Raw genomic sequence first — 14,832 nt, forward strand, 5'->3', positions numbered from 1 at the left:
CCAGTCGCTGAAACTTCTAATGTTCTTTCATCACGGACGGTGTAATGGTTAGCATTACTGCCTCACAGCACTGAGGTCATGGGTTTGATTCCCACCATGGCCCTAACGGTGTGGAGTTTGTATATTCTCCCCGTACTTGCGTGGGTTTCCTCCGGGTACTCCAGTTTCCTCCCACAATCCAAAAATATACTGGTAGGTTATTAGGCTCCTAACAAAAGTTAACCCTAGCATGAATGTGTGTGTACATGTGGTAGGGAATATAGGGCCTAATTCAGAGTTGATCACAGCAGAAAATTTGTTAGCAGTTGGGCAAAACCATGTGCACTGCAGGGGGGGGCAGGTATAACATGTGCAGAGAGAGTTAGATTTGGGTGGGGTGTGTTCAAACTGAAATCTAAATTTTATTTTTATTAAAGAATAATTTTATTCTGGCATGCCTGCGTTTTTCAGCAGACTCCCAGAAAACGGTCAGTTTCCGCCCAGAAACACCCACTTCCTGTCAATCACACTCCGATCACTTCAACGATGAAAATTCTTAGTTCGGACGTGGGTAAATCTACTGAGTTTTGTGCTAAAATACTAACCGCATGCGCACTGCGTACCATACGCATGCGCATTTTTGCCTTAATCGCTCCGTTGCGAAAATCGGCAACAAGCGAACAACTCGGAATGACCCCCTTGGTTTTGCCCAACTGTTAACAAATTTGTTGCTGCGATCAACTCTGAATTACCCCCATAGATTGTAAGCTTCACTGGAGCAGGGACTAATGACAATGGGCAAATATTCTCTGTAAAGCGCTGTGGAATATGTGTGCGGCGTGCACTATATAAATAACTGGTAATAATAATAAACCATATTATTGGGAAAAGCATCATGCATGCAGTTATTTTGTTTGGGGGTTTTTTGGTATGTTTTTTGTTGTCTTATTAGATCAGAAGCAATTCAATACTTACTGAGAAATCGGTGATTGCAATGATTTTATAATGTCTCAGAGTAGCTGTACAGATTTGGACACACGGTATCAGAAATGTAAGGGACATTCCTGACCAGTGACCCAGAGATAACAGGCAGGAGGTTAAAAAGACACACACAAAAACGTTGCATCTTATGGGCGTGCCAGTCAAAGCTGTTGAATACAAAGCTGCTGAACTGCTCACACAGGACGCCATACTCCGTCATAGGACTACTGCAAGTTTCAATGTTGCATTTCTGTAATGAGTACACAAAAACAAGACAACTAGGTAGGGGGAGCATATACCCTGCAGGCTACCCTCACTGGCAACTTTGGGCCAGCACTGGTGTTTGCGTATCACAATTGGCCATATGACAAATCTGACGTGTCATCATTCGCTGATCCAAAGGAAAAAATGCTTAATTTTAATAAAAGGCATTTTTTTTCCTGTGGGCACCACTGACTAATGGAGGATAGCTGTGGTAGTGGTTTCAGCATTTGAGCATAAACATCTGGACCATAAAAATCAAATGTCCCCCAGACTAAAAGTTGTCAGTCAGCCCCTGCATGAGAAATAAAGGGAACGGAACACGAAACACAGCAGGCCACTGTACATTTAGACATAGAACAGATATATAAAAAAAAATATTCTGTGTTAGTAATCTTTATTGTGTTCCTTGGGTATTTTGGAATGCTGGGAATTGTACTATAGCTTATTACTAGCTACACCTCTACATAGCCTATCATTTCAATACATTGTAAGCTTGCAAGTAGGCCCCTCCTACCTCTGTGACTGTTTGTTATTACCCAGTTTTGTTTTGTCATTGTCGTTTCCAATTGTAAAGTGCAACGGAATATGCTTCGCTATGTAAGAAACTGGTAATAAATGTACTAATGTGCTGAATAGTAAATTATCAGCACTATGGGGGGTAATTCAGACTTGATCGTAGATGTGCTAAATTTAGCACATCTACGATCACTTTCACAGACATGCAGGGGGACGCCCAGCACAGGGCTAGTCTGCCCCGCATGGCAGGCCCTATACCCCCCCCCCCCCCCCCGCACAGGTACAAAAGCATCACTGGCTTTTGTACCTGAAGAGTAGCTCCCTACCAGCACAGCTCCTGCGCACTGGCAGGGAGCTACCCGTCGCTCTCCGGGTCGCAGTGGCTGTGTGTGACGTCACGCAGCCGCCGCAGCCTGCCCCCGCATGGTCCGGGCATGCCTGCGATGGCCAGACCGCGCCCCCAAAACGCCGGCCCAAAGCAGCCGGCCCGCCCCCTCCCACCCAGCGAACGCCTCTGCCTGTCAATAAGGCAGAGACGGCCGCTGGGCTGAGATGCCGATTGCATCTCTGGCATGCGCCGGCGCACTGCGGCGCCTGCACATGCGCAGTTCAGACCTGATCGCCTGCTGTGCGAAAACGCACAGCAGCGATCAGGTCTGAATTAGCCCCTATGTTACTAATGGCAGTCGTGCATTGTTTAACTGGTCTGCTTTAGTTAGTGTGCAGGGGTAACAGTACTTTTCTGAATAACATATTGCTTCCTAAGACCCTATTTGTCTCAAATTAGAAAATAATTGAAAGTGGCCTTGTAACATGGACTGCAATCCCAAGCAATTAAAAACATCTAGCATATTATTACGAGTCAAATGCCGTGCCAGACGGCCATGCCAGCCATAAGCTGCCAAAGTGGCTCAGCTACCAGGGGTTTAAATGCTGATCAAACTGAGAGATTGAGTTTTGAAATCTAAATACTGCTAAAATCAGAGCAATACTCTTTAATTAACCATTCTACAGCTGTTTGTATCCACAGTAAATGTCAGTACTGGCAGTAATCCCAGGATCTGAACATACCATCTGGTCATAAGATGGTATATTCAAATAGAAAGAGCACTTCTATATCAGGATTCTGGCAGCGGAGTTCGGGAAAGGAAAGTTTGGAACTGATACCCTATTGATTGCTTTAGCCTGGCCATTAGTGAATCAGGCTACTGGACTCCCATTGTCTATGTCAGGCCTGGCCAACCTGTGGCTCTCCAGCTGTTGTGAAACTACACGTCCCAGTATGCCCTGCCACAGTTTTGCTACTGGGGAGTGGTAAAACTGTGGCAAGGCATGCTGGGATGTGTAGTTTCACAACAGCTGGAGAGCAACAGGTTGGCCAGGCCTGGTCTATGTAATCTCTGTATGAACAAAGCTTTTGTTTACTGAATGATGTAATCTTACAGGCAACCCGTGGCAGCATCAAGTACTGCGAGTGGAGCTCTGTAAGGACGGGAGGTGATCAGGAGACCGCCTGCAGGGATCCAGGCGATCCCAATGCCGATGCCGAAATCCCGACAGATGGTGAAATACCGCTGCAATACCGGCGCCACAGGCTTTTCTCCCTCTGTGGGTGTACACAACACCCGTAGAAGGAGAATAAACCCTGTGGTGAGCGCAGCGAGCCCGCCAGGGGCTTTCTAGCGCTCACCCCGCTGCCGGCATACTGGTGGCCAGGATCATAACAGTCGGGATCCCGGCCATCGGTAAATTGTATGTATTCCATAAGGACACCCCAACCTTCACCCCGAGTACAACACCGGAAGATTGATGAAGTTGGTGAGTAATGGATATGCTTTGAGTTGAACATTTCATCAAAGCTACGCTGATAGCTCTGAATGAAAAGTCTTGTCGTCTTGTCACACTGGGATTGTTTATTCGTGTAGCAATCTTATGTATAAGAAAAGCCTATGGTGGATTCCCCACTAGGGGAAGAGAAAAACAACTGTATCACAGAAAACTCAAAAAAGTGCAGCATTAGTTTTGATCAGTGCATACTTCATAATACATGTTGTGAGGAAATGAGGTCTGTGACAATTAATATAGCTATGCCTCATTTCCTGTGTCAAATATGTACTTTTTATACCCATATCCATATACATCCAATTCGTCTGTTTGTTCATTCTCCATAACATGTCCATTGCTGCTCACCCAATACTGTGTTTAAATCAACCTTAATATTATTAATATATGCAATTGTGTTATGTTATCTGTTACCCTGTAGATAATGTATTTATGTTAGACCTAGTTTCCTATTGTTTTCATACACCACAGTGGACACTTAAAGGTTGAGTCATATAAGGTACCATTGTCCCTTTTTGTTTACTCCCTATTGTCCAAAAGTGAGCTGATCAGACAGGATGGCTCTCTGGCTTATGTAATCACCTTGATTAGAATATCTATTGTATTCCAAAGCTGTAAGATCCTAAGACACACACACTCCTGTAATATAAAGCTTCTGGAGGTATAAGTAGAGCTACCCAGAGAGCTGAAGGGAGATTCTTTGACCTTAGGCTAAGAAGTAATGTTCTGCCAGGGATCTGCTGTTGGACCCATTATATTGGGTTTACCTAGGACTCTGTGTTGCTTGAAGAGATTCTCTGCTCCAAGACTAAGTAGTAATGTTCTGTCAGGAGTTTGTGGTGGGAATTGGCGTGTGGAATTGGATTACAGAGGCATGCTGAGCTGTTTATAACCCATTCTGGTCAATAAACCACTGTTGGTTTTTCATCTACCACCGTGCCTGAGTGATTTGGAACCAGTTATCTTCACACATGTGTACATGTTTATCTGTGCCACGAGTGCCACCCAGCTGTCTGAATTATTTGTGGTCAGCCGCCATGCTGGCGGGGAGAGAGCACCGGGCCAAGTAGCAATTACATATTTGGGAGTGCCTTTCCCAACTGTTGTTATGCACATCACAACCAGAGCCGGCCATAGGCAAACAAGGCACTTGCCTAGGGCATTTGATATGCCTAGGGGCATCAGCAGCTTCTGCTGATTAAAATGATATGCAGCATGCCTATATTCTGTGTGTAGAATTTCATATGCAGATACAGCTACAGTTTCACACAGTATATAGGCATGCCGCATATAATTTTTATCAGCAGAAGCTTCTTGTGCATCCTAGCCACATAGCAATGCAAATCATTTTCATAAAAAAAAAGGTGTGCCCACCGTTAGCATTGAGGCAAGATTTATGAGGACACATCTGTATCCAAGCAGAGGCAGAGGTCACAGTATTAGTGGCAGTGTGAGTGCTGTGTGCATGTGAGTGGGTTGGTTGTGCAGTAGTTTTCGGAATATGTGTAAGGAGCATTATGTGTGTCATGTAAAAATGCATTAATAATGTGCAACATATGTGTAAGGGGCACTATGTGTGTCATTATGTGTATAAGGGCATTAAAAATGTGCGGCATACGTGTAACAGGGTACTACTGTATGTGTGTCATTATGTGTATAGGGGCACTAATAATGTGCAGCAAATGTGTAGGGGCACTATGTGTGTCATTATCTGTATAAGGGCATTAATAATGTGCGGCATATGTGTAAGGGACATTATGTGTAAGAGGGCATTAATAAAGGTTGTCATAATGTGTAAGGCGCATTATGTTTATAAGGACATTAATAAGGTGTCTCATATGTGTAAGGGGCATTACTGTGTGGAATGTGTATAAATGCATTACTAATGTGTGGCATTATGTGTATAAGGTGCTCTACTATGTGGCATTGCGTATAGAAAGGGCACTACTGTGTCGTCTAATGTGAATAAAGAGCAATGTGGTGTAATGTGAATAAGGAGCAATTCAGTGTGATATAATGTGAATAAGGGGCTCTACTGTGAGGAATAACATTTATAAGGTAAAGTGATACTACTGTGGAATGTAATATGAATTATGGACACTATCACATGATCAAATGTGAATAATGTTGCAGTACTGTGTGGCATAATTGGAATTGGGGTTATTGTGTGGCCATGCCCCTTGCCAGCAAAAACACACCCCTTTTTGGGCTGTGCGCCATATGTGCGAACTGTTCCTATTTAAAATATAGGGGGTACAAACACCAAAATAAGGACTGCTATGGGTGAGGGGTGATGGTGCTGGGAAACGGTACAAGGTCAGAGGCGGAACCAGCGGTGGTGCTAGGGGGCACCAACCAAAATCTTGCCTAGGGCATCATATTGATTAGGGCCGGCTCTGATCACAACTAATGTGCCGGCAGGCTCCCCAGCTCCCACTGCTCATGCTGTGTATATCAGGTGTAACATGCACACCAAGAGAGATGCAAGAATGGAGGAGGGTAATAGAAACTAGATAGGAGTGGTTGAGGAGCAGGGTGGGAGAGAGGTGGAGAGGAAAGCTGGGAACGAACGGGTAAGATGGGGGTATCACTATTAGTATTGTGCACCTCTAAGGTTATTGTGCACCTGCAAGATTATTTTTTAAAACAGACAAACATACTGTATTTTATTATAATAATGAAGCATTACACTAAAAGAACAGCTGATCCTTGAGAAATAAGCAGTCCCTGTGTGGACTATGTCAGCGGAATCTCCATTAATTTATAGGACAAAGTAAAACAAACCCAGCAGAAACATCTGTTTTCTGCAGCAAAATGGATTTTTGTTCTTTGATAAATCCACCCCTTTGTTCTATACATGAAAACACTTTTTAAGGATGGGCCGCTGCTTAAGGGGTCAGTGTTACTGTACTGTATGTTCTTTTCCCTTAACATAGGGCCTGATTCATGTTTGTAATTAAAGCAAAAAAGAAAGCAACTCAGCAAAACCATGTTGCACTGCAAGTAGGGCAGATGTATACTTGCCTACTTTACACTCGCAGAAAATTGCCCAATTTTCAAGTAGTCCCCCGAACCCCCGTAAGAGCAGGCAGATCTACCGCATCCTGCCCGTCCGCATCCCAGTGAAGCAGGCTGGATGGAAAGATAATCACCAGCAATCGTGAGTCTGAGGAGAGGAGGCAGGTCTAAAATGGTGCGAATTGCATAATTTAGCCCTGCCCCCTCCCCACAGACCTATGAATCGCAGCGTTTTGCTGAAGCAGGGGCAGGGCTTGCTGACGTCAGAGCCCGTCCCCGGAAGTGCCCCGCAGCATCTCTCTCCAGGCTTCTTCCGGAGAGGAGAAAACAAAAGTAGGCAAGTATGAGCAGATGTAACATGTGCAGAGAGATTTAGATATGGGTGGGTTATATTTTTTCTGTGCAGGGTAAATACTGGCAGCTTTTGCATATAGGCACAAATACTAGACAGTTTTATTTTTTACACTGCAAGTTAGATTTCAGTTTGAACACACCCTACCCAAATCTAAATCTCTCTGCACATGAGCACCATCTGCAGGATGACATGGTTTTGCCCAGTTGCTTGTTTTTTTTTGCTTTACTTACAAACATGAATCAGGCTCATTATTGCCAGCCAGCCTCTGGTCTTGGTACACCCCTCCAAGCACAATGGATCACAAGTGGAAAATACATCCAAGTTTAAATATGGATCAAAGTTCTTACTGTTTCCAGTATGTAAACGATGTAGTAAGACAACACGCATCTCCTTTAGTGCATAATGCATCACATTGAGAATAGTAACAGGGGAAACACTTTGGACATGGGCAGTAATTACCAAGCCTAGTAATAGCAGCAATTTTCACTTTACTAGTTCTTAACATGTTAATGATTGCAGCTTTGCCCTTTCTCGAATAGAAAATATTCACCTTGTGATAAGAATACCTTTTCTATTTATTTTATACTGTATGTTACTCAAGTGAATATTATACTGTTACTGTTTACCTACAGTAGGGCCATCAGGGCTGTAATACTGTACCCTAGAGAAGCAATTATATTTATACTATATTTTATAGGGCATATTTATTAAAGCGTAACTTGCAGAAAATACCCAAAACAAATACATTTCCTTGAATATTTTTTTTTTCTATTGCATTCCCCCAATTCTCCATTGAAAAAGCATTTCCCATAGTTTTCTATATAGACCATAACATTGCTAAATTTATCAAACTCTAAAAAGCTTGGCTTGGCCCCAAATAGCTAATGTCATCTTTAGATGGCAATTTTAGCCTTTAGAATTCCGATCACATTTGTCATGAGCAAATGTTTTTGGACCTAGACTTTGATAGCTAATGCCATCTTCAGATGATGCTAACTCACTTTTCCTATTGAGTTCTCAAACCAATTAGCCACGATGGAAGGTACGAGTAATCGCGGCAGCATCCGCATGTTATGGCGCCCCGATCCCACACACAAGTGCTCACTACCCTTGGGGCTCCGAGCAATATTTTGTGAATTCAGGCTGATATGGGCCCTCGAAGGCTGTGAGATCGGGTGCCATTGCCGGCATTGAAACACCACGGCAACGTCATATCGCACCCTTCGCATATAATTGGATTGACCTGTTAGATTCATCCAGATCTCAGAGAGCACATGTGTATACTAAAGTCATGCATGCACAGTAATGCAGCCAGTACAGAATCCTACAATGTCAATTGTCGCAGAGCTGATATTATCTTGAAACATTTTGGAAGGGGTATTGATAAATCATACTTAGCTACTCTCAAGAAACACCAGGGAGACTCCCAAAATTTGGGAAATCCTCCGGACCACCATAAGAGTAGGTGACCCTTGTGAAATGACCAGAAAAAAATTAATAAAATAAAAATAAAATAGGAATTTAATACCTATCGGTAATTCCTTTTCTCGTAGTCTACAGTGGATACTGGGGAACTGTACTTTAGTACCATGGGGTATAGATCGGGTCCACTGGAGCTTGGCACTTTAAAAACCTTTAGTATGTGTATGTGTGTGCTGGCTCCTCCCCTACTATGCCCCTCCTACCAGACTCAGTCTAGGAAACTGTGCCCGAGGAGTTGGACATACCATGAGAGAAGAAAACAGATACAACAGCGGTGAAGCAATAAGCCAACACACAACCATAACCGAAAAAAAGGAGGGCGCTAACCAGAACAGAGGATAGCAACGCCAACCTAACCAGGATAGCAAAGCTACCCCAACAACATAAGGGGACCGCAACGGCGGTCAACCGAACATTTACCCAGGTAAGTTGGAAATTAAAGCAGTGAGGTGGGCGCCCAGTATCCACTACGGACTACGAGGAAAGGAATTACCGTTAGGTATTAAATTCCTATTTTCTCTTACGTCCTAGTGGATACTGGGGAACTGTACTTTAGTACCATGGGGAAGTCCCAAAGCTCCCAAATGGGTGGGAGAGTGCTGAGACCCCTGCAAAACCGCCTGATCAAACTGAAGGTCATCCTTGGCCAAGGTGTCGAACCTATAGAACTTAGCAAAAGTGTTCGAACCAGACCAAGTAGCAGCTTGGCACAACTGTAAGGCCGAGACACCCCGGGCAGCTGCCCAGGAAGAGCCCACTGATCTCGTCGAGTGAGCCTGAATAGACATCGGCAAAGGCAGAGCCGCCGAAGCATAGGCTTGTTGAATGGTCAACCTGAGCCAACGAGCAACAGATTGCTTAGAGGCCAGCTGACCAATCTTGGTGACATCATAAAGGACAAACAGCGAATCAGATTTCTGATGACGAGCAGTCCTTTTGACCTAAATCTTTAGAGTCCTCACCACATCCAAGGACTCTGGGCCAACGGAAGCGTCAGACAACACTGGAACCACAATAGGTTGATTGACGTGAAAAGCTGACACCACTTTCGGCAAAAACTGAGGCCGGGTCTGGAGTTCTGCCCTGTCGTCATGAAAAATCAAATAAGGGCTCTTACAGGACAAGGCCCCCAATTCAGAGACACGTCTGGCAGACGCCAATGCTAGTAACATCACAGCCTTCCAAGTAAGAAATTTCAATTCCACCCTATGTAAGGGTTCAAACCAGTCCGACTGAAGGAAGGACAAAACCACATTCAGATCCCATGGAGCCGTGGGAGGCACAAAAGGCGGTTGCAAATGAACCCCTTTCAGGAAAGTCTGTACTTCCGACAAGAGAGCAAGTTGCTTCTGGAAGAAAATAGAGAGCGCCGAAATCTGCAATTTTATAGAGCCTGAACGTAGGCCCATATCCACTCCCGCCTGCAGGAAAAGTAGAAAGCGACCAATTCTAAATTCCACGGGGGACACCTTTCTACTTTCGCACCGCGAAACATACTTTTTCCAGATATGATGATAATGTTTTGACGTAACCATCTTCCTGGCCTGGACCATAGTGGAAATAACCCTGGAGGGAAGACCTTTTCTGGCTACAATCTCCCTCTCAACTACCAAGCCATCAAACATAGCCGCGATAAGTCTGGATAGACGAATGGACCCTGCTGAAGCAGATCCTTTTGGAGCGGCAGACGCCAGGGATCCTCCAGAGCCATAGTTAAGAGGTCCAAATACCACACCCATCGAGGCCAATCCGGGGCAATTAGAACTGCTTGAATGCTTTCCCTTCTTAGTCTTTTAAGAACCCTTGGGATTAGCGGTATTGGAGGGAACAGGTACACAAACTGGTACATCCATGGCGTCGTCAGCGCATCCACTGCTACAGCCTGCGGATCCCTCATTCTGGAACAGTAACGGCGTAGCTTCTTGTTGAGATGAGAAGCCATCAGATCTATCTGTGGACATCCCCACCGGTGAATCAACTGTTGAAACACCGGAGGATGTAGGCTCCACTCTCCCGGATGGAGGTCGTTCCATGCTTAGGAAGTCTGCATCCCAGTTGCCTCCTGGAATGAATATAGCTGAGATAGCTTTGCGTTGGCTTCCACCCAGAAGAGTATCTTTGAAACTTCTTGCATTGCCGCTCTGCTTTTTGTTCCTCCTTGTCGATTTATGTACGCCACTGCCGTGGCATTGTCCGATTGAACCTGGATCGCTTGATCCCTCAGGAGACGAGAAGCTTGCAGAAGAACATTGTAAATTGCCCTGAGTTCCAGAATGTTTATCGGCAGAGCAGATTCCTGTCTTGACCATATGCCCTGGAACTGGGCCCCTTGGGTCACAGCCCCCCCAACCCCGGAGGCTGGCATCCATTGTAGTAGGATCCATGAGTGGATATTGAAACTCCTGCCGTCCACTAGGTGAGGGACTTGTAGCCACCACAATAGAGAAATCTGGGCTTTTGGAGATAAGGTCACTTCCTGATGCATGTGAAGGTGAGACCCAGACCATTTGTCCAGCAAATCCAGTTGAAATGGCCGGGCATGAAACTTGCCGTATTGGATTGCCTTGGAAGCAGCTACCATCCAGCCCAGCAAGCGTATGCAAAGATGTATTGATAACCTGTGAGGGCGAGTACTGAGCGTACCATAGTTTAGATAGTCAAGGCCTTGTCCATCGGAAGAAACACCTTTTGAGACACTGTATCCAGTATCATTCCCAGGAACTGAAGTTGTTGGGTCGGTTCTAGGTGAGATTTCTGAAAATGTAAGATCCACCCACCCAGATCGATGCTGTGCAGTAGACGTTCCCTGGACACAGCCTTTATCAGGAGATCGTCCAAGTAGGGGACTATGTTGACTCCCATCATGCGTAGTTGCAGCATCATTTCCGCCATGACCTTTGTGAATACCCTCGGAGCTGTGGAGAGGCCAAAGGGTAAGGCCTGAAACTGGAAACGGTTGTCCAATATGGCGAACCTGAGGTAAGCCTGATGAGGAGGTCACATGGGAATGTGCAAGTAAGCATCCATGACATCTAGAGATACCAGGAATTCCCCCTCTTCCAGACCAGACACCACAGCGCACAGGGATTCCATCTTGAATTTGAATATCCGAAGATACGGGTTTAAGGACTTCAGGTCCAAGATGGGTCGCTCTGAACCGTCTGGTTTTGGAACGACAAAAAGACTGGAGTAAAAAAAACCCTGTTGCGTAACAGAGGAGGTACTGGAACCACCACTCCCATCTGCAAATGTTTTTGAATAGCCTCTTGCAAGGTAACTTTTGCTGTGGGTGAAGCTGGTAAGCCCGAATTGAAAAATCTGTGAGGAGGAAGTGCTTGAAATTCAAACCAGTATACCTGGGAAATGAGGTCCCTCACCCAAGAATCCCGGCACACGTGGGCGAAGTGTTGAAGGCGAACACCTACCTGAAAGTCTCCTTGCTGATGGGTCCAACCGTCACGCGGCAGGCTTAGCGGCAGGGGATCCGGTGGTTTGGTCGCGGTATGCAGCAGCCGCAGTTTTACGGGACTTACCACGAGATCCTCTAGGAGTAGTGGAGACCCCTCGACCTCCACCTCTGAACCTTGCCACACGAAAGGAGGATTCTGAGGAAGCACGTCTGGCAGGTGGTGCAGCCGACAAAAGATAGGTAGACTTACCCGCCGTTGCCTGAGAGATCAATTTACTTAACTCATCTCCAAACAAGGCATAACCTGTAAAGGGAAGATTTTCAACACCCTTTTTGGAGTCAGCGTCCTCTGACCATTAACGTAACCACAGAGTTCTTAGGCCGAAACTGCCATAGCAGAAGTGCGGCAATTTATCTTACACAATTCTTTTATAGCTTCGCTCATAAAATTTGCAGCATCCTGTATGTGTTGTAGTAGAGTAATGACCTCATCCTGAGGCAGAGTGTCTAATCCATTAACAACATTATCAGACCACTTGACTACTGCCCTTGAAATCCAACCACAAACTATTGTGGGGCGCTGTGCAACGCCCGCTGCTGTATATATATCACCTTGAGATTGGTCTCAATCTCACGGTCAGCTGGGTCATTTAGGGATATAGCCCCTGGTACCGGCAGTACCAATTTTCTAGACAGTCTGGACACAGACGTATCGACAGATGTTTTTTTTCCCCATACCTTCCTGTCATCAGCTGGGAGGGAAAAATAAGATTTTAAACCTACCGGTAAATCTTTTTCTCGTAGTCCGTAGAGAATGCTGGGGACTCCGTAAGGACCATGGGGATAGACGGGCTCCGCAGGAGACATGGGCACTTTAAGAAAGACTTTGACTCTGGGTGTGCACTGGCTCCTCCCTCTATGCCCTTCCTCCAGACCTCAGTTAGAGAAACTGTGCCCAGAGGAGACGGACAGTACGAGGAAAGGATTTTAGTTAATCCAAGGGCAAAATTCATACCAGCCACACCAATCACACCGTATAATTTGTGATATACTATCTAGTTAACAGTATGAAAAAACAACATATCATCCGTCCAAAACTGATGAAACTATAACATAACCCTTATGTAAGCAATAACTATATACAAGTCTTGCAGAAGTAGTCCGCACTTGGGACGGGCGCCCAGTAGAGATGAGCGGGTTCGGTTTCTCTGAATCCGAACCCGCCCGAACTTCATGTTTTTTTACACGGGTCCGAGCGACTCGGATCTTCCCGCCTTGCTCGGTTAACCCGAGCGCGCCCGAACGTCATCATCACGCTGTCGGATTCTCGCGAGGCTCGGATTCTATCGCGAGACTCGGATTCTATATAAGGAGCCGCGCGTCGCGGCCATTTTCACACGTGCATTGAGATTGATAGGGAGAGGACGTGGCTGGCGTCCTCTCCGTTTAGAAATTAAAATAGATAGGAGAGTGAGAGTGAGACACTTCATTTACTTACTGGAGCTTAGGAGGAGTTATACTAGTGACTGATGACCAGTGACCTGACCACCAGTGCAGTTTTATAATTTATTATTATTTAATAATCCGTTCTGTTCTTGTTCTCTGCCTGAAAAAAACGATACACAGTGACTCAGTCACACTCACATACCATATCTGTGCTCAGCCCAGTGTGCTGCATCATCTATGTATAATATCTGACTGTGCTCACACAGCTTAATTGTGGGGGAGACTGGGGAGCAGTTATAGGTTATAGCAGGAGCCAGGAGTACATATTAAACAGTGCACACTTTTGCTGCCAGAGTGCCACTGCCAGTGTGACTGACCACTGACCACTGTGACCAGTGACCTGACCACACTGACCACCAGTATAGTATATTGTGATTGAAGTCTGCCTGAAAAAGTACACTCGTCGTGTGACTTGTGTGGTGTTTTTTTATTCTATAAAAATTAAAAAACTCATTCTGCTGACAGACAGTGTCCAGCAGGTCCGTCATTATATAATATATACCTGTCCGGCTGCAGTAGTGATATATATATATTTTTTATATCATTATTTATCATCCAGTCTATACTAGCAGCAGACACAGTACGGTAGTTCACGGCTGTAGCTACCTCTGTGTCGGCACTCGGCAGTCCATCCATAATTGTATACCACCTACCCGTGGTTTTTTTTTCTTTCTTCTTTATACATACTACATCTCATTATCATCCAGTCTATATTAGCAGCAGACACAGTACAGTACGGTAGTCCACGGCTGTAGTTACCTCTGTGTCGGCACTCGGCAGTCCATCCATAATTGTATACCACCTACCCGTGGTTTTTTTTTTCTTTCTTCTTTATACGTACTACATCTCATTATCATCCAGTCTATATTAGCAGCAGACACAGTACAGTACGGTAGTCCACGGCTGTAGCTACCTCTGTGTCGGCACTCGGCAGTCCATCCATAATTGTATACCACCTACCCGTGGTTTTTTTTTTCTTTCTTCTTTATACATACTACATCTCATTATCAACCAGTCTATATTAGCAGCAGACACAGTACGGTAGTTCATGGCTGTAGCTACCTCTGTGTCGGCACTCGGCAGTCCATCCATAATTGTATACCACCTACCCGTGGTTTTTATTTTTCTTTCTTCTTTATACATACTACATCTCATTATCATCCAGTCTATATTAGCAGCAGACACAGTACAGTACGGTAGTCCACGGCTGTAGCTACCTCTGTGTCGGCACTCGGCAGTCCATCCATAATTGTATACCACCTACCCGTGTTTTTTTTTTTCTTTCTTCTTTATACATACTACATCTCATTATCAACCAGTCTATATTAGCAGCAGACACAGTACGGTAGTTCACGGCTGTAGCTACCTCTGTGTCGGCACTCGGCAGTCCATCCATAATTGTATACCACCTACCCGTGGTTTTTTTTTCTTTCTTCTTTATACATACTACATCTCATTATCATCCAGTCTATGTTAGCAG

General features: G+C 45.1%; 1 protein-coding gene across 9 annotated transcripts in view; it reads right to left on the minus strand.

The window, feature by feature from the left end:
- RAP1GAP2 (RAP1 GTPase activating protein 2) overlaps positions 1-14,832 on the minus strand; it is a 1,491,256-nt gene that overhangs the window by 50,753 nt on the left and 1,425,671 nt on the right. The gene's annotated exons all lie outside the window — the stretch shown is intronic.

The sequence above is a fragment of the Pseudophryne corroboree genome, chromosome 2, assembly GCF_028390025.1.
Source record: "Pseudophryne corroboree isolate aPseCor3 chromosome 2, aPseCor3.hap2, whole genome shotgun sequence".
Classification (NCBI taxonomy): domain Eukaryota; kingdom Metazoa; phylum Chordata; class Amphibia; order Anura; family Myobatrachidae; genus Pseudophryne; species Pseudophryne corroboree.